Source organism: Somniosus microcephalus, chromosome 11, assembly GCF_052327205.1.
Source record: "Somniosus microcephalus isolate GS21.2 chromosome 11, FLI_Smic_1.0, whole genome shotgun sequence".
In the NCBI taxonomy this organism is placed as follows: domain Eukaryota; kingdom Metazoa; phylum Chordata; class Chondrichthyes; order Squaliformes; family Somniosidae; genus Somniosus; species Somniosus microcephalus.
In genome coordinates this window covers 36,999,782-37,025,571 of record NC_140997.1, presented here as the reverse complement: position 1 = coordinate 37,025,571, position 25,790 = coordinate 36,999,782, and the positions used below count along the sequence as shown (strand labels likewise).

Sequence of the window (25,790 nt, the reverse complement as noted above, 5' to 3'; positions counted from 1 at the left end):
TGGGTGAAGATTGAGGTCGGGTGAAGATCGAGGTCGGGTGAAGATTGAGGTCGGGTGAAGATCAAGGTCAGTTGAAGACCGAGGTTGGGTGAAGGTTGAGGTTGGGTGAAGACCAAGGTCGGGTGAAGATCGAGATTGGGGTGAGATTGAGGTTAGTAGAAGATCGAGGTCAGTAGAAGATCGAGGTCGGGTGAAGATTGAGATTGGGTGAAGATCGAGGTCGGGTGAAGATCGAGGTCGGGTGAAGGTTGAGGTCAGGTGAAGATTGAGGTCGGTTGAAGATCGAGGTTGAGTGATGATTGAGGTCGAGTGAAGATTGAGGTCGGGGTGAGATCAAGGTTAGTAGAAGATCGAGGTCAGGTGAAGATTGAGGTCGGGTGAAGATCGAGGTCGAGTGAAGATCAAGGTCGAGTGAAGATTGAGGTCAGGTGAAGATTGAGGTCGAGTGAAGATCGAGGTCGAGTGAAGGTTGAGGTCAGGTGAAGATCGAGGTCGGGTGAAGATAGAGGTCGGGTGAAGATCGAGGTCGAGTGAAGATCGAGGTCGAGTGAAGATCGAGGTCGGGTGAAGATTGAGGTCAGGTGAAGATCGAGGTCGGGTGAAGATAGAGGTCGGGTGAAGATCGAGGTCGAGTGAAGATCGAGGTCGAGTGAAGATTGAGGTCAGGTGAAGATCGAGGTCTGTAGAAGATTGAGGTCGGGTGAAGATCGAGGTCAAGTTATGATCGAGGTCGTGTGAAGATTGAGGTCGGGTGAAGATCGAGGTCGAGTGAAGATCAAGGTCGAGTGAAGATCGAGGTCAGGTGAAGATTGAGGTCAGGTGAAGATTGAGGTCGAGTGAAGATCGAGGTCGAGTGAAGATCGAGGTCAGGTGAAGATCGAGGTCGAGTGAAGATCGAGGTCGGGTGAAGATTGAGGTCAGGTGAAGATCGAGGTCGGGTGAAGATAGAGGTCGGGTGAAGATCGAGGTCGAGTGAAGATCGAGGTCGAGTGAAGATCAAGGTCGAGTGAAGATTGAGGTCAGGTGAAGATCGAGGTCGAGTGAAGATCGAGGTCGAGTGAAGATTGAGGTCAGATGAAGATCGAGGTCGAGTGAAGATCGAGGTCGGGTGAAGATTGAGGTCGGGTGAAGATCGAGGTTGAGTGAAGATCAAGGTCGAGTGAAGATTGAGGTCAGGTGAAGATCGAGGTCGAGTGAAGATCGAGGTCGGGTGAAGATTGAGGTCAGGTGAAGATCGAGGTCGGGTGAAGATAGAGGTCGAGTGAAGATCGAGGTCAGTAGAAGATCGAGGTTGGGTGAAGAGCGAGGTCGAGTGAAGATCGAGGTCGAGTGAAGATCGAGGTCGAGTGAAGATTGAGGTCGGGTGAAGATCGAGGTCGAGTGAAGATCGAGGTCGAGTGAAGATTGAGGTCAGGTGAAGATCGAGGTCGGGTGAAGATCGAGGTCGAGTGAAGGTCGAGGTTGGGTGAAGATCGAGGTCGAGTGAAGATCGAGGTCAGGTGAAGATCGAGGTCGAGTGAAGATCGAGGTCGGGTGAAGATCGAGGTTGGGTGAAGATTGAGGTCAGGTGAAGATCGAGGTCGTGTGAAGATTGAGGTCGATTGAAGATCGAGGTTGGGTGAAGATAGAGGTCAGGTGAAGATCGAGGTCGTGTGAAGATTGAGGTTGATTGAAGATCGAGGTTGGGTGAAGATAGAGGTCAGTAGAAGATCGAGGTCGAGTGCAGATCGAGGTCGGGTGAAGATTGAGGTCGGGTGAAGATCAAGGTCGAATGAAGATCGAGGTCAGGTGAAGATCGCGGTCGGGTGAAGATCGAGGTTGAGTGAAGATTGAGGTCGGGTGAAGATCGAGGTTGAGTGAAGATCGAGGTCGGGTGAAGATCGAGGTCAGGTGAAGATCGAGGTCGAGTGAAGCTCGAGGTCGGGTGAAGAGCGAGGTCGGGTGAAGATCGAGGTCGAATGAAGATCGAGGTCAGGTGAAGATCGCGGTCGGGTGAAGATCGAGGTCGAGTGAAGACTGACGTCGGGTGAAGATCGAGTTCAGTAGAAGATCGAGATCGAGTGAAGATTGAGGTTGGGTGAAGTTCGAGGTCAGTAGAAGATCATGGTCAGGTGAAGATCGAGGTCGGGTGAAGATTGAGTTTGGGTGAAGATTGAGGTCAGGTGAAGATCGAGGTTGGGTGCAGATCGAGGTTGGGTGAAGATTGAGGTCGGGTGAAGATTGAGGTCAGGTGAAGATCGAGGTTGGGTGAAGATTGAGGTCAGGTGAAGATCGAGGTCGGGTGTAGATCGAGGTTGGGTGAAGATTGAGGTCGGGTGAAGATCGAGGTCGGGTGAAGATTGAGGTCGTGTGAAGATCAAGGTCAGTTGAAGACCGAGGTTGGGTGAAGGTTGAGGTTGGGTGAAGACCAAGGTCGGGTGAAGATCGAGATTGGGGTGAGATTGAGGTTAGTAGAAGATCGAGGTCAGTAGAAGATCGAGGTCGGGTGAAGATTGAGATTGGGTGAAGATCGAGGTCGGGTGAAGATCGAGGTCCGGTGAAGGTTGAGGTCAGGTGAAGATTGAGGTCGGTTGAAGATCGAGGTTGAGTGATGATTGAGGTCGAGTGAAGATTGAGGTCGGGGTGAGATCAAGGTTAGTAGAAGATCGAGGTCAGGTGAAGATTGAGGTCGGGTGAAGATTGAGGTCGGGTGAAGATCGAGTTCGAGTGAAGATTGAGGTCGAGTGAAGATTGAGGTCGGGGTGAGATCAAGGTTAGTAGAAGATCGAGGTCGAGTGAAGATCGAGGTCGAGTGAAGATTGAGGTCGGGTGAAGATCGAGGTCAGTAGAAGATTGAGCTCGAGTGAAGATTGAGGTCGGGGTGAGATCAAGGTTAGTAGAAAATCAAGGTCAGTAGAAGATCGAGGTCAGTAGAAGATCGAGGTCGGGTGAAGACTGAGATTGGGTGAAGATCAAGGTCGGGTGAATGTTGAGGTCTTTAGAAGATTGAGGTCGGGAAAAGGGCACGGTCAGGAGAAGATCGCTGTCCGGGAGATATTGAGGTCAGGGGGAGATTGTGGTCTGGAGAAGATTGAGGTTGGATGAAGTTCAAGGTCGAGGGGCGATCGAGGTCAAATATGATCACGGTCAGGAGAAAATCGAGGTTGGGGGCAGGTCGTGTTCGGGAAGAAGATCCAGGTCGGGGGGATATCCAGGTTGGGAGGAGATCCTGGGAAGAGATTGAAATCGAGGAGAAGATCGGGGTCAGGAGGAGAACAAGGTCGTGGGGGGTGATCACTGGGGACGTCAGCAATGTTCCCACTAATTTTTTAAGGGGCTGCGTGGCCCAATCAAATTTTCACAAAACTGAACATTGAAAAAGCCGGTCCTGGGCTGCGTGGGACCGGTAGAGAGTTGCGCAGCTTATAGGGAATGTTGGACATCAGTGATCGTGGGATGAGGATAAAGGTTTGCTTGTTGGGCCTGGAGGAAACACTCTTGCTCCTCTCGGCCCACAAACAGTGCTTTAAATGCAGTTACCTTATGGATCTAGCCCTTCTCATCTTTTTAATGGAGGCTTTCAGCAGGTTGGGGTCGGGCTTGAGATTTTAAAACATTTTACTTCCCACCCAACCCAAACCCATCCATTCTTTCTGGTTAAAATTCCGCCCATTTTCTCAGTGAATCTCTACTGCACACTTTCCATGGCCCTGATATCCCATCTAAAGTAAGGTGCCTAAACTCGACACAATGGCCTAATAATTTAATCACGATGCATCCATTTTACAGGTATAAAACGGGTGCCTAAGAGTCCAATATGGCATGCGCCGTTTGTGCGCTCATTCTGCGACACAAGTATGCCACCCACCATATTGGATTGCTCAATAGGTAGCCAAGGCACGTGCCAGAAGCATTTAAAAGACTCATTATAACATTTAAATAAGGGTCCAATGCTTGTTATAGGACTAACAACAGAAAATGCTGAAAATACTCAGCAGGTCAGGCAGCATCCGTGGAGAGAGAAACAGAGTTAACGTTTCAGGTCTGGGACCCTTCATCAGAACTGGAAAAAGCTGGAGATGTAACAGATATTAAGCAGGTGCAGAGACAGGGGCTGGGGGGGTGGTGGTTAGGAGGGGAGGAAGGAATTGAAAGAACATCCTGTACTTTTGTAAGAGGCAGGAAAGGTAAAATGTTGCAAATGGAAATGGCAAAAATCATACAGCATGAAAAATGGGGGCAGGGATTATTATCTGAAATTGTTGAACTCGATGTTGAGTCCGGCAGGCTGTAAAGTGTCTAATCGAAAGATGAGGTGCTGTTCCTCGAGTTTGTTATAGGACTATTTTGTGAAATTGTCTGTTCCAAGGCCTGACTCGTCATGTGATAAATTCACTCAGCAAATTATGGTACTAACAGTCAGCAAGGAACGCTACTTAAAGGGCTCATTCCCTTCTTACAGGTTAGTTGCTGGTTTGTCCTCAGACTGCTGGTTAACTTCTCAGCTTTTTTTGGCTATTTTCTGCAGGAGGTTAGAAGGCAGCAGAGGCAGCTAATGCAGTGCATGTGGCAGGATTTCACCCCAGGCAGCAAGAAATGTAATGACTTGACACTAGTAGTCAAGGTAAGATCCCATCTCACAAGCACACACTGTAATAACTGCACCACCACCAGCATCACAATCTCAACACACTTCATCGACCAGCTAACATTCACATACCCCACACTATTGCATCCTTCACAGGCACTACTCACACCTCAGACACATCTCACAGCTCTTCAACCATGTGACACATCACACACACATACACACACCTGTCAATACGCTCATTCCCAATCACCACTCGTTCTTTTCCAGGAAAGAATAACACAGAACAGGCGCCAGCAGGACCTGACCGGGGGAGGTCAACCACACCTGCTTGACATTACTCCCTTTGAGAAGGCACTGCTGGCCGTGATTGGGAGGGGAGTGGGAGACGCCGTGGTCAGAGCCAGAGCCAGAGCAGGGGGCATATCGCCTAGAGGTATGTGGCCACTCCTGCTTCCTTACAGATGCACATCTATTCCTGATCCCTAATTCCCCAAAGCTATCCTCACTCCCAAGCTCCATATGGTCTCACCACACACATCCTCCTATAGTGGCCACACACTCTGCACCCTAACCCTTCCAACTTTATCATTGCAGGCTCCTAGAAGCAAGACCCACTTCGCCCCCCAGAGCAAATGCAAGATGAACAACAGCCACTTCGCCCCCGCACCCCCGGAGGAAGAGGAGGAGGAGGAGGAGAGTGAGGAGGAATGCATTGCTTCAATGGCTACCACTGTCGCAGGCACCGGCTCAGAAACCGGCACCACACATAACTTAGAGGCTAGGTTAGAAGAGGGATCCTCACGGTGGATACACCGGGTGCTAGTGGGCAGCAGCCACACAAGATGGAAGGGACACCACAGGTGCCACCTTTCCGGGGGGCAAGGTCACATACTAGTTCTGCTGTAGAGGAGTCAGCTGAGGACCTCACAGGGCCAAGCTTCAGAAGAAGGCTGATGGGTACAACAAGCCAAATGCTTGGTGCAATGGAGAGCCTATCTGAAAGCTTATGGGTTGTGGCTAGGTTTTTGGAGGAGTCCACATCTACCTCGGTCCGTGGCTTGACGCAGAGCCTGGAACCCATCCTCTCCAGTGTGGAGAGGCTGGCCAATTCCATCCAGTGACCTGTGGAGCCCGACATCATGCAGCGTCTGATGACTGAGGTGGCAGCTTCCACTGCAGTCATTGCAGCTTCCATGAAACGACAAAGTGCTGCAATGGAAGCTCAGGCAGCTGCCATGGTGGCTCTGGGCTCGTCAGTTGAAAGAAGCTTGCAGAGTGTCTCCGATACCCAGAGATCTGTCCTCCACCAGATCACTGGGAGGGCTGAAAAGATGCCCTGAAGTAGTGGGCATGGGAATCATGGAGCACCCTCCCCGCTACTCCACCATTGCCCTTGCACTTGCCTGTCAGCCCATGCTGAGATGGTTCAGTCTGAGGTGAGGCCATCACGGCCCACAGCTTCTCAAAGGAGTCACAGGAAGATATCTGAACTGCCCTCTTCAGAATCTCAGCAGCTTCGCCTGCTGCTGCCACTGGGATTGCACTTTGTAGGAGCACTAGATTAGCCACTATTGATAGCCACAAAGTGTAAGCACCAGGGTGAATAGTTTAATATTTGTTAGTTGTGTGATGTTTTCATTGTTTGATTGTGCAGCAGATAAAGATTGCTTATGGTATTTGGGTTGTGGTGGAAATGATGGTCTTTTTTATTGTTATCTTCAAGGGGAAGGGGTTGAAATAATTGAGTGCAGATGATCGACTTCCTGATGGATCCTCAGTCTCGGCTGCCCGTGTCCTAACTCGCACCAAGTCCCGTTCACCCATTACGCCTGCGCTCACTGACCTACATTGGCTCCCGGGTAAGCAATGCCTCGATTTGAAAATTCTCATGTGTTGAGTCTGTGTGTCCCAGTTATGTTTAGGATCAATCACTGGACACAGACAACAAGAATAACTTTTAACAGGTCTTTACTATTCGGAGGTCAGGGCTGAACTGCCCAGCAAATCCCTACACAACACTTATATACCGGTGTGGTCACCACCGGTATTACAGTATTACAGTATACAGCAGCCAAGAGAAAGTAGTACATCTCTTAAGGTAGTTCGCTTAAGGTGGAACAGGTTACATACACCACAATCCTCCCTTTTTAGCTTAACAGTTATATCCCCATTTAACATAACATAATAATAACATATGTTTATATACAACTTCATGCAAAACAGTTCAAAGATTCAGTCTCTGAGGAGGCCTCCTGATTCGAGTTGGATAACGCCTTTCAGGGGTCTCTGATTCTCGTTGCTGGGGTGACTCATCTAGTTGGTCTCTTATGGATTGGACATCAGCATCAGGTACATTCACTTCTGAGGTAGATGCTTCAGGTTCACTAACTTCTTCCACGGTTGTCTCTGCCATAACCATGGGTTCGACCCTTGTTCTCGATTCTACCAGTTGGTCAGCATGACGCCGTATTACATTTTCACCAATACCTACCGTGTACATCAGGGGTCCTTGTCTGGCCCGAATTGTTCCAGATTGCCATTTCTCGTTTTTATAGTCCCGGGCTAACACTGGTTGTCCGATTTCGAAGCTCCGAGTGGTCTTGTTATTTATATGCTGGAACTGTTTGTTTTCAACTTCCCTCCGCACATTTGGTTTCAACAAGTCCAACCTGGACCGCAACCTCCTGTTATAGAACATCATGGCAGGACTTTGGTTTGTCACTGCATGAGTGGCGTTTCGATATGCCAGTAGGAATTTGTCCACCTTGTGTTGTAATGGAATCTGATCTTCGCTCATGGCCTTTATTGCTTTTTTAAACGTTTGTACAAATCTCTCGGCCAACCCGTTTGTAGCCGGATGATATGGGGCAGAGGTATAATGTTTCACCCCATTCTTCTTCATGAATTTCTGGAATTCTTCTGACACGAACTGCGGTCCGTTGTCTGAACATATTTGTTCTGGCAATCCATTTCTTGCAAATATCGTTCTTAGCACCACGATCGTCTTTTCCGAGGTAGTGGTAGTCATCTTAATCACTTCTGGCCATTTAGAATGTGCGTCCACTGCAATTAAAAACATGGAGTCCATGAATGGACCAGCAAAGTCAATATGTACATGTTGCCATGGGGTTGAAGGCCATTCCCATGGATGCAGCGGTGCAATCGGAGGTGCGTTTTGCACTTTTTGGCACCCTGAGCAGCTTTTCGTCAGATCCTCTATCTGTTGGTCGATACCCGGCCACCACACATAAGCCCTAGCAAGGCTTTTCATCTTGACTCCCCCCAGATGACCTTCATGCAGTTCCTTTAGAACTCTCTCTCTTAACTTAGGAGGAATAATCACCCTTGTTCCATACATCAATGTTCCTTGACAGACGGACAGCTGTTCTCGTCTTGCTGAGAATGCCGGTAACAGTGGATCACCATGTGCTGGCCATCCCTTCACTGTCACTTCGTAGACCCGGGACAGTGTCGGGTCGTTCCTGGTTTCTTTTTCAATACTTGCATTGGTGACTGGTAAACATTCGATGATGGTCGAGTGAAATAACTCAACAGGGTCAACCGTCGGTGCCTCCTCCTCTGTAGGTAGTGGCAGGCGCGACAGCCCATCAGCATTACCATGCTGCTTTGTACCTTTGAATTCAATCTGATATTGATGTGCCCCTAGGAAAAGGGACCATCTCTGGAGTCTCTGTGCTGTCATCACCGAAACATCCTTCTTAGGGTTAAAAATGGATACCAACGGCTGGTGGTCTGTCAGAAGCGTGAACTTTTGGCCCTGCAGGTAATGATTAAACTTCTTTACTCCCCACATAAGGCTGAGAGCCTCCCTATCTATCTGAGCATAGTTGCGCTCAGCGGAGGTCAATGATCTGGATGCGAACGCAACTGGCCTCTCCTGGCCATTTGGCAACTTGTGTGAGAGTACTGCCCCAATACCATATGGAGAAGCATCACAAGCCAAACGAATAGGCAGCGTTGGGTTGAAGTGAGCCAACACTTCCTCTGAGGTGATCAATGCCTTGCTTTTGCGAAAGGCCTTCTTACAGTCCTCGCTCCACTTCCATGGCACTCCCTTCTGCAAAAGAGCGTTCAGCGGGTGCAGCACCGTGGATAAATTTGGCAGAAACTTATGGTAATAGTTAATCAACCCTAGGAACGACCTCAACTGGGATACATTATCCGGAGCGGGAGCCTTCACAACAGCTTCGATCTTGTCAGGAGACTTATGAAGCCCCTCCTGGTCAATGACATGACCACAGTACGAGATCCTCTTCTGAAAGAACTCACATTTCTGGCGATTAACTCGAAGTCCATATTCTTTCAATCTGGTGAGCACCAGTTCCAAATTTGCAAGGTGTTCCTCGTCATCATCTCCTGTAATCAGAATATCGTCCAGGTAACATTGTGTGCCTGGAATTCCCTGTAATACCTGCTCCATGGCCCTCTGCCAAATTGCTGGCGCCGATGCCACTCCAAAAACCAGTCTATTATACCGGTACAAGCCTCTATGCGTGTTGATCGTGAGATACTGGCGTGACTCTTCCTCAACTTCCATCTGTAAGTACGCCTGCGCCAGGTCTATCTTGGTGAAGTGTTTCCCGCCAGACAACGAAGCGAAGATATCCTCAATCCGCGGAAGCGGATACTGCACCGTGTGAAGCACCGGATTAACAGTGATCTTGAAATCTCCACGGATGCAAACCTTCCCCGGTTCCCCCGGCTTGTTGCTCGATGAACGCTTCATGACAGGAACAATGGGCGTGGCCCACTCACTCCAGTCTACCTTAGACAGTACTCCTGAACGTTCTAGCCCTTCCAGCTCAGCTTCCACAGCAGGTCGTATCGCATAAGGTCTGGCTTTGAAAAATTTCGGGTTTGCATGTTCTTCAACCTTGATGTTTGCCGTAATTCCTCTCAGTGTTCCCAGTCCCTGTTGAAACACCTCTTTAGCATCGTCCAATATTCTGGACAATCGTTTAGGTTTGACATCTTTTTTACCGGAATCTACCGTTAGTGCTTTTAAGGAATGCCAGTCCATATTTATTTTCCTAATCCACTCCCGTCCCAGTAGTGGTGGACCTCCCTCAGGTAGCACATATAAGTCCATTCCTTGGCTTTCTTTGCCCTTGTGGACCACCTTTACCTCTATCTTCCCGATGGGGTATACTCTTTGCCCCGTGTATGTTTTCAATACAATCTCCGTATCCCGTAGGGGAATATCTGGGAATAACCTTTTGTAATCTTGCTTATTCATGACTGTCAATGCCGATCCAGTGTCCAATTCCATCTTCACTTGGACTCCTGCTATCTGAAGTGTGACCCAAATTGTTTGGAGGTCTGCTTCCTTACCAACATTGTGTACTCTTAGACTACCCAGTTCATTACTGCTGGAGTCTGAATGTGACTTCTGTTCGTTCAAACTGTTCTCTGTCACCTTGTGTACCTTTCTGTACTTTTCCTGCGGTGACTTTTTGTTGCTGGTCTTCTTTCCTGACCGGCATACTTTAACTATGTGACCAAGTCTGCCACATTTTCTGCATTCCTGCTTTTTGAACCAGCACTGGTTCTGATCGTGCGTTGTCTTTCCACAACGATAACATTTTACTGTACCCAAGACCATTTGATTGGTGCTGAGTTCCGGTGACCGTAGCTGCATTTCCGCCGTGCCTCTCGCTGCGGCTTCTTGCGATGCTGCAATAGTGACAGCTTCATCAAGCGTAAGATCATTCTCCTCAAGCAGTCGCTTTTGTGTTCCTTCTTTTAACAATCCACACACAAATTTATCTCTCAGTGCATCTGCTAGTCCTGTTCCAAACTGACAGTACTTCGATAGCTTACACAGTTCAATTAAAAATTCAGTGTTGCTTTCGTCTTTCAGCTGCGTTCTTCTGTAAAATTTAAATCGTTCCGCTATCATCAGCGGCATGGGGTTTAAATGATTTTTCAGGACAGTAACAATATTCGCGAAAGCCTGATCTGCCGGTTTATTTGGTGATAGAAGGTGCCTCAATAGCCCGTATGTCTTCGCACCCATTGAGCTTAATAAGGTTAGTGCTTTCTCATCATCTGGTACCTTATTTGCTTTACAATAAACTTCCATGCGTTCTACATATGTGGTCCAATGTTTGATATCACTATCAAAGGTATTAATGCTCCCATGTTTAGGCATCCTTGCAAATTAAAAAAAAATTTTTTTCCAAAATGGCGGCTTCCCGCACTTGGCGGTCTTTCCCGCGCTCGTCTTCTTCCCCCCGCCGACTACAATGGCGGATTCCCGCGTTTGCCTTCTTCCCCCGCTGGCTGCAATGGCGATTGCCGTGCTGCTGCCGTTCTCGCCTCCCCAGCGGTTCTCAATTCCCCGACGCTGCTTTGCCTCGCAGCCCCACTTGCAGCCCGGTCCTTTACACCGGCTGTGTTTGATTTCTCCGCGGCTCTCGTGCCTTAAGCTGCCCCAGTCGCTGCACCTCTCGGCCTCGATTGCAGCGCGGCCCTTTTTACCGGCCGTGGTCGAGTTCTCCCCCCTTATTCCTCCGTTTTCCCTCCCCTACTCCACAGCCAACGCGGCTGACTTTCTGCTTGTGTCGCTGATCGGCTTACCCACCACCGTGGTAGAAGGGATGATCACTGCCTGTCGCTGATGGAGAGCTTCGTGGTCAGAATTCTTTTTCTTTTTAACCCGGGTTCTCGATGCCTCCCGTGCGATGGTGCTCAGCAGGATGATGAGGGCGGATGCCTCTTCTCGACGCCCGTTCTGAGGACGAAGCTGCCTTGGATGTAAAACTGCCACAGGGTAAGATCGGACTCGTCGCCACTGTTGAGTCTGTGTGTCCCAGTTATGTTTAGGATCAATCACTGGACACAGACAACAAGAATAACTTTTAACAGGTCTTTACTATTCGGAGGTCAGGGCTGAACTGCCCAGCAAATCCCTACACAACACTTATATACCGGTGTGGTCACCACCGGTGTTACAGTATTACAGTATACAGCAGCCAAGAGAAAGTAGTACATCTCTTAAGGTAGTTCTCTTAAGGTGGAACAGGTTACATACACCACATCATGCTTGTTTTCAAATCCCTCCATGGCCTCGCCCCTCCCTATCTCTGTAATCTCCTCCAGCCCCACAACCCCCCCAAGATCTCTGCGCTCCTCTAATTCTGGCCTCTTGAGCAACCCTGATTTTAATCGCTCAACCATTGGTGGCTGTGCCTTCAGCTGCCAAGACTCTAAGCTCTGGAATTCCCTCCCTAAACCATGTGAAGGCCTCTCCTGCAGCCTAGCCTCTAAAATACGTGTGGTGCCAATATCTGAACTAGTGCTTGGGAAGGTCAGATCAAGTGATGGTGCATCTTCCAGAAGGCTGGCCTCCTCTTCCTCCATTGGTCGAGGTATCTCCACATTTTCAGCACCTGAAATTAAAGAGAGGGACAAGGGTTAGCTTTTAGTGTGAAGGAAGAGCTGAGAGAGATGAGTTGCTAATGAAAACATCTACAGCTTGTCTTGCAGGGTGAGATAGAAGTAAGAAGTAAGAAGGGAAAAAGAGGATAACAGTGTAAAGAAATACTGCAAGGCGTCTCCCCCGACATTGCCAGTTGCCACAGTCATGTCTCACCCCCTGCCATAGTAGACAGCACATCTTCCTCCAGAAGGGAAAGGGTTTACAGGCAGGCTTGGCCTCCTCCAATTGCCATCTTCTGCCTCGTGTTGAGCCCAACCTTCTCCTGCAAGAAAGAAGTGAGTGTTTTAGTGGCAGTCTTGTGAGTTGTTTTGAGAATGTGCCTGTCATGGTAGAATAGTGCAGATCTCACCTCTTAATTCAGCTCTTGTGCCCAAGTTTGGATTAAGGCTGTAATGTGGTCTGGAGCAGAATGGTCCTGGTGGAACCCAAACTGAGCATCGGAGAGCTGGTTAGTGGTGAGTAAGTGTTGCTTAATAACACTGTTGGCCACTCGTTCCATCACCTTGTTGATAATTGAGAGTAGGCTGATAGGGCAGTAATTGGCCGGGTTGGATTTATCCTGCCTTTGTGAACAGAACACACCTGTGCAATTTTCCACATTGCTAGGTAGATCCCAGTGTACTGGAAGAGCTTTGCTCAGGACACGGCTAGTTCTGGAGCACAGGTCTTCAGCACTGCAGCCGAATGTTGTCAGGGCCAATAGCCTATGCTGTGTCCAGTGCTCTCAGCTGTCTCTTGATATCACATGGAGTGAATCGAAATGGTGGAAGACTGGCATCTGTGACGATGAACACCACAGGAGGAGGCCAAGAAGGATTATCTGGTCGGCACTTCTGATTGAAGATGATTCAGGCTTGTCTTTTGCATTCATGTGCTGGGCTCCACCATCATTGAGGATAGGGACCTTCATGGGGCCTCCTCCACTTGTTAGTTGCTTATTTATCCACCAACATTCATAACTGCATGTGGCAGGGCAGCAAAGATTTGACCTAATCCGTTAGTTATGGGATTGCTTAGCTCTATCTATAGCATGCTGTTTTCATTGTTTAGCATGCATTTAGTCCTGTGTTGTAGGTTGGCATCATTTTCAGGTACATCTGGTGCTGCTCCCAGCAGGCTCTTCTACATGGCTCATTGAATAAGGGTTGGTCATCTGGCTTGATGATGATGGAGGAGTGAGGGATATGCCAGGCCATGAGGTTACAGATTGTGGTGGTATATAATTCTGATGGCCCACAGCGCCTCCTGGACGCCCAGTTTTGAGTTGCTAAATCTGTTCTTAATCTATTGCACTTAGCACAGTGTAGTGCCACATGACAAGATGGAGGGTGTCCTCAATGTGAAGACAAGGCTTGGTCTCCACAAGGGCTGTGCGGTAGTCACTCCTATCAATGCTGTCATGGACAGATGCATCTGTGACAGGTAGATTGGTGGGGCCGACGCCAAGTAGGTTATTCCCTTTTGTTGGTTCTCTCATCATTTTCTGCAAGCCCAGTCTGACAGCTATGTCCTTCAGGACTCTGCCAGCTCGGTCAGTACCACCTTGGTGAAGGATATTGAAGAGTACATTCAGTGCCTTTTCTAACCTCAGTTCTTCCTTCAAGTAGTGTTCAATATGGAAGAGTACTGATTCATTAGCTGAGGGAAGGCTGTAGGTGATAATCAGCAGGAGGTTTCCATGTCTATGGTTGACCTGGAGCCATAAGTCTTCATGGGGGTCTGAAGTCAATACTGAAGATTTCCAGGGCCATTTCACCCCCCGACTATATACCACTGTGCCCCCACCTTTGGTGGGTCTGTCCTGCTGGTGGCACAGGACATACTCAGGGATGGTGATGGAAAAGTCTGGGACATTGACTGATAGATATCTGTTGGCTGTGGGACAGCTCTCTCAACTTTGGCACCAGTCCCCAGATGTTATTGAGGAGGACTTTTCAGAGTCAGCTGGGCTGGGTGTGCCTTCGTCGTGTCCTGAATCGATGCCTAGGTCACAGCTGAGTTGTCTGTCTGGTTTTATTCTATTTTTTTGGAAGTTTGATACAACTGAGTGGTTTTCTGGGCCACTTCCGAGGGCAGTTAAGAGTGAACCATATAGGTCAGACTGGATAAAGAGATTCGGTTTCCTTCTCTGAAGGACATTAGTGAACCAGTTGGGTTTTTACAACAATCCAACTGCTTCATGATTACTTTTATTGATACCAGCTTTTTAGTTCCAGAATTTTTTTTTAAACTGAATTCAAATTCTCAAATCCATGGTGGGATTTAAACTCACACTCCTCTGGATTATTAGTCCAGACTTTTGGATTACTAGTTCAATAACATAACCACCTACACTGCCGTGCCTTGCCAGACACTTGACCCCCTTCCCAATGCTCACATGTCCCAGAGCTGCCCCCAGTTCAGATAAGTCAGTTTCCCTGGTAATACAACTTGGCATAGCACTCTGACTCATTATGAGCAATGCTATGGGAGGTCTGCTAGTCGTTCAGCAATCAGAAAAGCAAATGCTGCAATTCTCTCTCTCTGTGGATATAAAAGTGATCAACTGATCTATATTGCCATAGGGTAAGCTCAGCAATAAGGGAGAATGTTTGTCCATGGCCCAAGTGTCATTTTGTTTATCAGTATGGTAATGTCATAAAATGTGTGAAATCTTTTGATAGGAAGGCCACCCAGTGGAATATTTATTTATTAATTAGAGGAAACACACCACAGTGTCTTTCTTTCTCTGTTGTTTCACTTAGAAATGTACTTTATACTTCTATAACTTCATAGCTGAAAGGAAAAAGAATCTGCAAGGAAATGTTAGTAGACCCGAATGGGAGGACTATCACTGAGCTTAGTGCTCCCGGGTTAAGGAGGGGGAGATTGGCAACGGTGTTTGCCCAGATATCACCGCTCGAAGTGCGCACTTGTGGACACCAGGTGCAGATGGCGTGGCTGTAAGGGTGATCCATGATGATACAATAGTCTGCTGACACTAACTGTCATCATTCACACATGATTAAAGAGAAACAATATATCACATGTAATGAAACATTGTCATGTAATTTACCTCGGAGATGATAGTGCCCTTTCATAAAATGCTGTAACCTCCGACCACTGAACACTGAAACTCGGTAATATATTGATACTTCTAGTCTACTATATTAATGGTATTATCGTCATTAAGTAATAGTGCATTCGGTCACTTCTAAATTCTTAATAGTAACATATTTACCTAGAAAATACTTGACGCTTGATAGGTGGTTTTCACCTGGAATGTATTTTATTCCACTACAATCTCTATCTCAATGTGACAATGTTAGATGCCGGACATACGACGGCAGTCACCTTTTAAAGACTTCTACATTTTTTGTTGATAACAGGGTCCATTTCTGCTGTGTGCCATGTTTGAAAAACAGGTCCAGGTTCTAATTGCTTTTCTAGATCGATTTACTCCGCTGTTGTGACTTTTTGTTCGCATTTTCCTCCTAATTCAGATAAATGATTTTATTAACTGGAAGGCAACCAGTTTAATTTCCTAATCGTTCCTCCCCAAACAAATCTCATGTTAATAAAACGTCATAGTCCTCTACAATCAGCCGTCAGTCATATTTTTCTCTAATCGATCTAAAGTGGTCGGATTTCAAACAAAACATCGTTTGTATGTAAGTGTAGAAGAATGAAAGAAACGATTGATCTGAGGAAAGCGCACTTTACACGGCTGTTGTGCTGCATCGCACAATGAACAGTTTGGCAGAATTTGGAGGGACCTGGATCAATATTACCGGTGAGTCCCGCACACCACCAGGTGTCTGTCAAAGGGAGGCACTAGTCCCGCTGAAGATGATGCTGTGCCTCCAGCCTGGCGAACGCACAGCCTTTTCCCGTCTGCTACCTTCATTCCTCATTCGATCTGGGACAGGCACCTACCTGCACATCAATACTTCACAATGGGCACCCTGGAAAAGGACGTTTAAGGAGAGAATTCTGACTTGAGTCAAAGCGATGAATATGTAGCATTGATTTGTAATTTTTACTTTATTTTTTTTTACCTTCGTATACCAGGTTTCCATGCAGACCAGAGAAAGTGGCTGCTTATTTTGTCAGAGGCTGTGGCCGTGAATACTCGCTCTCGATCCGGGGGAAAGTCGCCGGTGGCAGCCACTTGATGGTACAATGAAAACCACCCGAAAATGTCGAGCTATGCTGGCGGTGGGGTTAAACTTGGTGGCTCTCTTTTTCTCCACAACTGCTTTCGTCACTACGTACTGGTGCGAGGGAACCCAGAAAGTGCCCAAACCGAAGTGCAGCAAGGAGATAACACTAAACTGTATCAACTTTAACGGCAACGGCACCGCCAACAGCTCCAACCCCAACCTGGTTCATTACAGCTGGGACACCGGGGACGACCGGTTTCTCTTTCGCTATTTCCACACGGGGATTTGGTACTCCTGTGAAGAAAATATGAACGGGATCGGTGAGTGTGACAATCAGCGGTCATCCGTCCTGATCCCCTCATTAGTCAGTGCCGAGGCTTTTCACCGGGTTTCCCGGGGAGATTTCGCTCCCTGCCGAGCCCCGTTTGCAGCTTCGTCACTTAAAAGCAACAGAGATACACCGATGTGCATAAATAGTCAAAAATGCACCTCTCAACTGCACAGGCACCAGCTGCTCTTTCTCGTACGGGCAATTTTGTGTTCTGTTCGAATTGCCCCTTTCACATCTAATCATGAAAACTGTACATGGGAGCTGGGAAAGTAGGGGTTGTGTTGAGTCCCTGGTGCTAGTCTGTCCCGTTGAGACTGCCAATAGTTTCGAGTTGTGGGGTGATGTGATTGACTGTAGATATGGACCAGACTACAGTGATTAGGGGACACCGTGATTCAGCCAAAGCTGTCTCAAACTGCAAAATATCATTAGAACTTGGAGCTTGGGTGAGATATAAACTTGGATTAATCAGTAGCCCCTTTAACTTCTTCACCTGACACGCTGGTTTACAAAAGGAGTGTTCAAGCCCCGGACAGTCACTGATTTAGTTTATGGGTGACGTTTGTCATTTGAATTGATTTTATTTTTCTTAACAATTTGGTTGAACCGCTGATTGAGTTACAGCTGTTACTTGTGTTTTCAGCGATAAGATCTCCTGGCTTGTAGAGGTAAATAAATTGGGAGCACTACCTTAAGCCTATGTTCATGGATTCCTGCGGGCATTTTTAGTTCAATTTGCAGAAAGTTTATGTCACTTGAATGGAGCAAAATAATTTGAAGATCATTCTCTTACTTTGATGTTCGGTTTGGATTTAGATCTTTGAGTTTACAAATTTAGTATTTTCTACCTGCATCCCACATTCCTTAGAAATTAAATTCAGATAGAAGTTGCTGTCTGGCGCGAAAGGTGTTTTTTTTTCCCGATTGAACACAAATTCCCGCACTTCTGGCATTCTCTCGGTTCCCTCATATAGGAATTGAACCAGAGGAAATGGTTTTCCAGTTGCTGTGCAGTGGTTACAATATTTAACAATACTTATAGCCATATTGTTTTAAAGTGCCTGCTAGCTGGGTGAGTAAGTGTTTTCACTGATTTAATTCCGCCCTTACCCAGGACAGACAGAAGTGTTTCTATTTTATCAAACGAGAGGTCTTCTGTTGGAGATCCCTTAGTCGGCTGTCGGAACCCTTATTTTATGGAATTGCCGCTCGGTGGGAATAAGAAGAAGTTGGCATACATCATTTATAAAATACATATAAAATTGAAGTTACAACACAGCAACTCAAATGTGCCTCTTCCCTCCCAAATTTATGTAATATCTATACACATTTTGACCCAGGTTGAAAAAGTTGCCTTAAGTTTTGTAATTTTACTGTTGCTCACTGTAATTTGTGCATCAGGAGTAGATTTTAATTTAATTTAACTTTTAGAGTTAATATAATCCAGACTGAAACAATTGGAAGTTATCCAACCAGAAAGCTTTGAGATAATTCATTAGCCAAGCCTCTCTGGCTACAGGGGTGGTGCCAAGGGGCTGGAGGATGGCTCACATTGTACCATTGTTTAAAAAGGGAGAAAGGGATAGACCGAATAATTACAGGCTAGTCAGCTTAACCTCAAAGAAAGGCACAAATTAATCAAGGACAGTCAGCATGGATTTGTTAAGGGAAGGTCATGTCTGACTAACTTGATTGAATTTTTTGAGGAGGTAACAGGGAGGGTCGATGAGGGTAGCATGTTTGGTGTAGTCTACATGGATTTTAGCAAGGCTTTTGACAAGGTCCCACATGGCAGACTGGTCAGAAAAGTAAAAGCCCACGCGATCCAAGGGGAAGTGGCAAGTTGGATCCAAAATTGACTCAGTGGCAGGAAGCAAAGGGTAATGGTCGACGGGTGTTTTTGTGACTGGAAGGCTGTTTCCAGTGGGGTTCCGCAGGGCTCAGTACTGGGTCCCTTGCTTTTTGTGGTAAATATCAATGGTTTAGACTTTAATGTAAGGGACATGATTAAAAAGTTTGTTGATGATACAAAAATTAGCCGTGTGGTTGATAGTGTGGAAGAAAGCTGTAGACTGCAGGAAGATATCAATGGACTGGTCAGGTGGGCAGAACAGTGGCAAATGGAATTAAATCTGGAGAAGTGTGAGGTAATGCATTTGGGGAGGGCTAACAAGGCAAGGGAATACACAATAAATAGTAGGATACTGAAGTGTAGAGGAACAAAGGAACCTTGGAGTGCATGTCCACAGATCCCTGAAGGTAGCAGGACAGGTAGATAAGGTGGTTAAGAAGGCATATGGAATGCTTTACTTTATTAGTCCAGGCATAGAATATAAGAGCAATGAGGTTATGCTAGAACTGTATAAAAGACTAGCTAGAGTGCTACATACAGTTCTGGACATTACAGGAAAGATATAATTACACTAGAGAGGGCACAGAAGAGATTTATGAGGAAGTTGCCAGGACTGGAGAATTTTCGCTATGAGCATAGATTGGATAGGCTGGGGTTGTTTTCTTTGGAACAGAGGAGGCTGAGGGGAGATTTACTTGAGGTGTATAAAATTATGAGTGGCTTAGTTAGAGTATATCGGAAGGACCTATTTCCCTTAGTAGAGAGGTCAATAACCAGGGGGCATAGATTTAAAGTAATTGGTAGAGTGATTAGAAAAGAGTTGAGGAGAATTTTTTTCACCCAGAGGGTGGTGGGGGTCTGGAACTCACTGCCTGAAAGGGTGGTAAGAGGCAGAAACACTCATCACATTTAAAAAGCACTTGGATACACACTTGAAATGCCGTAACCTACAAGGCTACGGACCAAGAGCTGGAAAATGGGATTCAGCTGAGTAGCTTTATTTTGTCAGCACAGACTCGATGGGCCAAATGGCCTCCTGCGTCGTAAACTTCTCTAATGTTGGAAATGTAAAATAAAAACATATAATGGCAGCACATTGATCAGCATTCAAGAGAAAAAAAGATAGGCTAATGTTTTGGGCGTAACCCTTGGTCAGAATTAGTGCAGTTCTGATGAAAGGTTACACCTGAAATGTTACCCTGTCTTTCTCTTTCAAATACTCACGACTTGTGCAAAAAGATGAGTGCAGTTTCCGAAGATTGACATTGCAGGAATGTGATTGCCTTATGCAGTGCTTTTCTTTTGTGTTGTGATAAACTGGGAGGTTTGTCATCCTTGCAATTACTTGTGATTAGTGGATAAAGATATAAATGACACAGAGCACATCATTCTCATTACACTATGGCTTATTTTAAAAGGCTGCTGCAACATTTTCAGGCATTTTTCAGTGCAATCATGGTCCCTGGAACAGTAAGAAGCAGCTTCTGCCAGAAAATAACTCAGTCTTGGAGCCATTAGCAAGAAAGTTTGTAAAGTTTAGTGATTCCGTTTGTGCATATAATCATTTTATGTGCTTTTCAGTTTTCTTCTCAGTGCTATTTGATGTACATAAAATCCAAAGGAAAGGGTTGCCAAAAAGATTTCACTGGTGACAATTCCCCTCTTGTTTGCAAAGAGGTGAGTAATTGTAGCTGGAGTTTCACACCTCCAACTGGTGGTGCCACCATTTGATGATGCGTGCTGTTGGTCTGTACTCTGGCCAGCAGTGATGGTGGCAATGCACTCATACATTTTATGGTGATCTGTGCTGCCCACCTCATTTAACATAAGGAATTCCTTGTATCTACCCTAGTGAGGGCTCAAACCCAAACTTGTTAATTGCCTTAATGATTTGGGATGGGGTGGTAATTGGAGTATTTTTGGGGTTGGAGTGGCTTCAAGTTGACCCGTCTAAGTTATGGGAGATTGAAACTAAATCCTCAATGGCAGATATGGTAATGTGATATCTGAGCCAGGCAGGTGCACAGTACTTCAGGCCACTGTGTATGATTGAACTGATACCCTGCCTCATTGATGCTCTGGAGCGATAGATCTGTCAATGAGACTTGGGATTCTTCTCACTACATTCTTGGATAACTCTGCAATCCAATAACCTAAGAGGTAGGATGTTCCTAGCTGGATAAGCAGAGGAACCATAACAGCGGATAAGAGTTCTATACACGAATGTGTAGCATAAAAAATAAAATAAGTGAGATAAAAAGAAAGACTATATCGCTGGAAATCAAGCGATGTGTTTGCTGTTTTCAGGATTCTAAAGGGACTAGAAATTGTAACTATGACAAGCTATTTCATCTTGTCCAGAACAGCAGAACCAGAGGACATGGCCTGAGCTTGAAGGGGGGTAAAATCAACACTAATCTGTGAAAACAATATTTCAGTGAGTGAGTGGTCAATCTATGGAACAAAGTCTCTAGGGAGATGGTGGAAACAATTAGTGTTGACTCATTCAAATGCAAATTAGATAGATTTCTTTCAGAAAATAATATTTTAGGATACAGTATACTGTATCAGTAATTTGAGACATGACATGGTAAGTGTAGCATGCTTGGGAGGAGAAGATGACTTTGGACCTTTGGTTACCAAAGCTCTCTCCCACTAGAGTGTCTCTTGTGCCATGTCTGGGTCTGTTGTAGACTAATTGATAGAAATTAATTGCTATGATTAGTCAACAATTGCATTATTGTTGTATCATGTGACTACCAGGATGGTAGAAGATGGATTAGATGGACCTTGGTCTTTTTCCATCTAGCAATTCCTCTGTTGCCAAGTTAGAAGGACAAATTCAGCTTAAAGGGTATGATGCAATATTCATTACAGACACCTGGCTACAACCTGAGTGTGATTGGGAGCTAAATATTCCAAAAAGGACAGGGAAATTGGGAAAGCAGGAGGAGTAATAATATTGATAAAAGACACAGATACTGCAGAGGAAAGAAGCGATTTTAGTAAGGGTAATTGGGCAGTGAAAATACTAGGGGTAGAGTTAAGAAACAGCAAAGGAAGCAAGGCTCTGGTAGGAGTTGTCTACGGGCGTCCTTATAGTATAATCGGGGGATGGATACATTCAGAGATCAGGGAAACATGTAGCAAAAACAATGTGGTTATAATGGGAGATTTTAATTTTTACATAGACTGGGAGAAGCAGAACAGCTCAAGTAGTAAAAACAATGAATTTATAGAATGTATTTGGGACTGTTTTAGAATTAACAAGGGAACAAGCCATACTAGATTTAATGATGAGTAACAAACCAATCTGACAGTAAGGGAACATCTTGCAAATAGCGACCATAATATGATTGAATTTGATATTAGATTTAGGAGGAAGAAGTGAGAGTCACAAACCAAGATTTTGAATTCAAATAAGGCAAACTTTGAAGCGATAAGAAATAAATTGCCTGGAGTAAACTGGGCTGAGCTGTTAACGGGTAAACCTACAGACAAACAATGGAAGGTATTCACATAAGTATTTGGTATCTTTCAAAACCAGTACATGCCCCTAAAAGGTAAAGGCTCCACTTGTGTAGTTAAGCAACTATGGTTAACAAATGAAGTAAGAGACAATATTAAACTAAAAGAAAATGCTTGCACAAATCCAAGGCAAAGTGGAAATCCAGCAGGCTGGGAGAGCTATAAAAAGCATCAAAGGGATACAATGAAAGTCATAAGAGGTGCAAAAGGGGAATATGAAAAAACTTGTAAGGTGTATCAAAATTAACAGCAAAAGCTTTTTTATAATTAAGAAAAAGAGGTATTGGCCCACTAAAGATGGATGCAAGCAAGATTATAATGGACAATAAGGATGGTAGACTTGTTAATTAACAGTTTGTATTCATTTTCACAGTGGAGGAAGAACACAAAATATCAATGGTACAATGGAACCTAAAAATAAGAAACTTAGTGGGTTAAATATAATTTTTAAATAGTAATGGAGAAAATAGTGGGACTTAAGATAGACCAATCCCCAGGACCTGATGGTTTCCAGCACAGGGTGTAAAAGATATATGTGAGGAAATTTCAGATTTCCAAAGCTCTCTAGATTCAGGAATTGTGCCTTTGGATTGGAAAATTGCAAATGTCAATCCATTATTTAAGAAAGGAAGGAGGGATAACAAGTGTCACATAGGAGGCTTATTAAGAAGATGGAAACCTATGGCATTAAGGGGAAAGTGGTGGTATGGATACAAAATTGGTTCAGCGACAGGAAGCAAAGGGTGGTGGTGGATGGATGTTTTTCAGACTGAGAGATGATTTGCAGTATTGTTCCTCAAGTTCAGTTTTGGGTCCATTACACTTTTAAAATTTTATAAACGACCTAGATTCATGTGTAGGGAACAGCATTATAAAGCTTGCAGGTGATACAAAATTTGGCAAAGTAGTAGATAACGATGAGGATAGTTCCAGGCTTCAGGATGACCTAGACAGGATGGTGAAATGGGCAGAAGCATGGAAGATGGAGTTCGATGCAGAGAAATGTGAAGTGATGCACTTTGGGAGGACTAATATGGAAAGACAGTATACTATAAATGGCACGATTTTGAAAAGTGTTGATGAGCAGCGAGACCTTGGTGTCCATATACACAAATCCTTAAAGGTGGCAGGGCAAGTTTTAAAAAGCATATGGGTTACTCTGGTTTATAAATAGAGGAATAGAATATAAATGCAAAGAAATCATGCTGGAACTTTATAAATCACTGGTTAGGCCTCAGCTGGAGCACTGTGGACAATTCTGGGCACCACACTTCAGGAAAGATGTAAAGGCCTTAGTGAGGGTCCAGAGGAGGTTTACCAGGATGTTACCAGGGATGAGGGACTTCAGTTATGAGGAGAAGTTGGGGAAGTTAGGACTGTTCTCCTTGGAACAAAGTAGATTAAGAGGTGACCTAATAGAGGCTTTCAAGATGTTAAGAGGTTTTGATTGAGTAGAGTAAAACTATTCCCTCTGGTGAGTGGGTCAATAATCAAAGGTTATAGATTCAAAATCATTGGCAAAAGATCGAGAAGAGAGATGAGGAGAAATTTTTTCACTCACATTTGTCGGGATCTGGAACGCTCTTAACTGAAAAGGTGGTGGAAGCTGATTCCATAAATAATTTTAAAAGGGAGATGGACGGGTACTTGAGGGTGAGGAACTTACAGACAGGGTTACGGACAAAAACCGGGTTGGGGGAGGATGTTTACCGTCAAAAAGCGGGGATGTGGAATGAAGCACGACTACTCTTTCAAATAGTCAGCGCAGGCAAGACTGGCTGAATATCCTCCTTCTGTGCCGTAAGTTTCTATGATTCTATGAACTACAAACCTGTCAGTTTAACATCTATTGTGGGGAAGTTACTGGAATCTATCATCAGAGACAGAGGCCGCGATTTTGTCAGCGCTCAGAGGGCGGGTTTGGAGGCGGGTCAGAAGTTAAATTCGATTTGATTGATGGTGGGTTCCGAATCCATCGTCAACCCGCCTCCAAACAGCTTTCCCAAGTATCGGGCCCCTGATTTGCAAACGGACCCGACACCTAGCGGCGGGAAGCGGAATAAAGGCAATTACCTGCCTATTAACAGGTACTTGCCAGTAGTTTTCAGCCTGTTTTGGGGTTTTCCCGCTTCTGGGTCGGGTTTCCCGATGTCTGGACACCACAACAGGTAAGTGTGGCGTGTTGTGAGTCTGGTGTAATGTTTGTGAAAAGACGACAGCTGCAGAAGTGGTGTGAAGGATACAATGTTGCACATGGTGAGTTTCAGAACAAAGAAAATGTTGGGTGATGTAAGAAAACTACTAGGCACTTGGTCTGAATATTAAACAAGGCTTTAGTCAACTGTTTTTCAACATGGAGATCTAGTTGTGTCCTTCACTAGTTCCTGTTAAAGAATGTCCTGAGCAAGCTGGGCCCATGCCCAAGTAGTTATACTCTCCCTGGACAACGCCACCAGCAGGCCGCTCAGTATTACTTCATAAGTCATTTCCACATGAATGACAAGATTCATGTCATTGGGTACTGCATTTATAAAACATTTACAGGTTTCTTTAGCATACAAGTTTTTAAATCCAACTATATGTCCAGTGCCACCTCATTGGGAGAACCTCTCTCACCAGTGACCAATCGCTTCTGTCACCTCACCTGCAGCTGCCATCTATTCCAGCCAGTGGAGGGAGTCATTGGAGAGCCTGGGTGCAAGAGGTCACCTTTGTGCAGTGATTGTCAGTGTTTTCAGCACCTCAATGCTGTCAAACACTGAAAAATCAACTGTCAAAATAAAATTGTGCGTGGTCCCTTTAAGGAAACAGGCAGATGACGCGTCATCAAATGACGTCATCAGTCACGCTTCCTGTTAATTGGCTGGCAAGCCTGCAGGATGGGCTTAATAAGGTCAATCAAGGTAAAATCACATCTGTGGAGCGCATGCAGCTGGGGGCGGGACTGGAAGTCGGAAACCAGCTATCCCGCAACCAACCCGACACCAATGACAAAATCGTGGCCAGAGTGACTGAACACTTGGATAAGTATGAGCTGATGAAAGAGAGTCAGTATGGATTTGTGAAGGGTAGATCATGTCTTACTGATCTAGGTGAATTTTTTGAAGAGGTCATTAGCATGGTGAATAGGGGCGTGTCTATCGATGTTGTCTATATGGACTTCCAGAAAGCATTTGATAAGATTCCGCATAAGAGATTGTTTGCAAAAATGAGTGCACAGCATTCGAGGAAACCTTGTGACATGACTTGGTAATTGGTTGGGAAGTATAGGACAGAGACTAAAGATAAAATTGAGAACAAAAGGGCATGATCTTAAAACTAGAGCTAGTCCACTTAGGAGTGAAATCGGGAAGCAATTTTTCACTCAAAGTTTAATGGAAATCCGGAACTTGCTCCTGTAAAAGACTGTGGATGCTGGGTCAATTGAAATGTCATGACTGAGATCGATATATTTTTCTTGGGTAAGAATATCAAAGGATTTAGAACAAAGGCGGGTAAATAGTGTTGATGTACAGATCTGCTATGATCTAATTGAATGGCAGAACAGGCTTGAGGGGCGAATGGCCTACTCCTGATCTTATATTCCTATGCTGTATGCTGGTTAACTCTATGGCATTAGCTGATGAAACACCCACAGTATGGATTCCGAAGGCTTGGCTTTTGCCAACTTGCACCTAGGTTCTCCTAGCTAATTTAAATGGGTGTGCCCCTATGGAGAAAGGGAGCACACTCCATATCAGATAAATAGAAACTACTTATGTGGATTTCTTAGTCATTTGGTTTGGAGATTCTTATGGTGATGGGATTCTGCATGAATCAAACAGTTGGCTAATAAAAAAGTGCTCCTTTTAATATGATGTCGGCTGTATATAGTGCAATGTACTGAAATGGGAATTACAGATGTA

The 25,790-nt window shown here is 45.4% G+C and overlaps 1 pseudogene; it reads left to right on the top strand.

Annotated features, from left to right (window-relative positions):
• Positions 1-3,411: 3,411 nt before the first annotated feature.
• LOC147110479 (uncharacterized) overlaps positions 3,412-25,790 on the top strand; it is a 193,997-nt pseudogene continuing 171,618 nt past the window's right edge.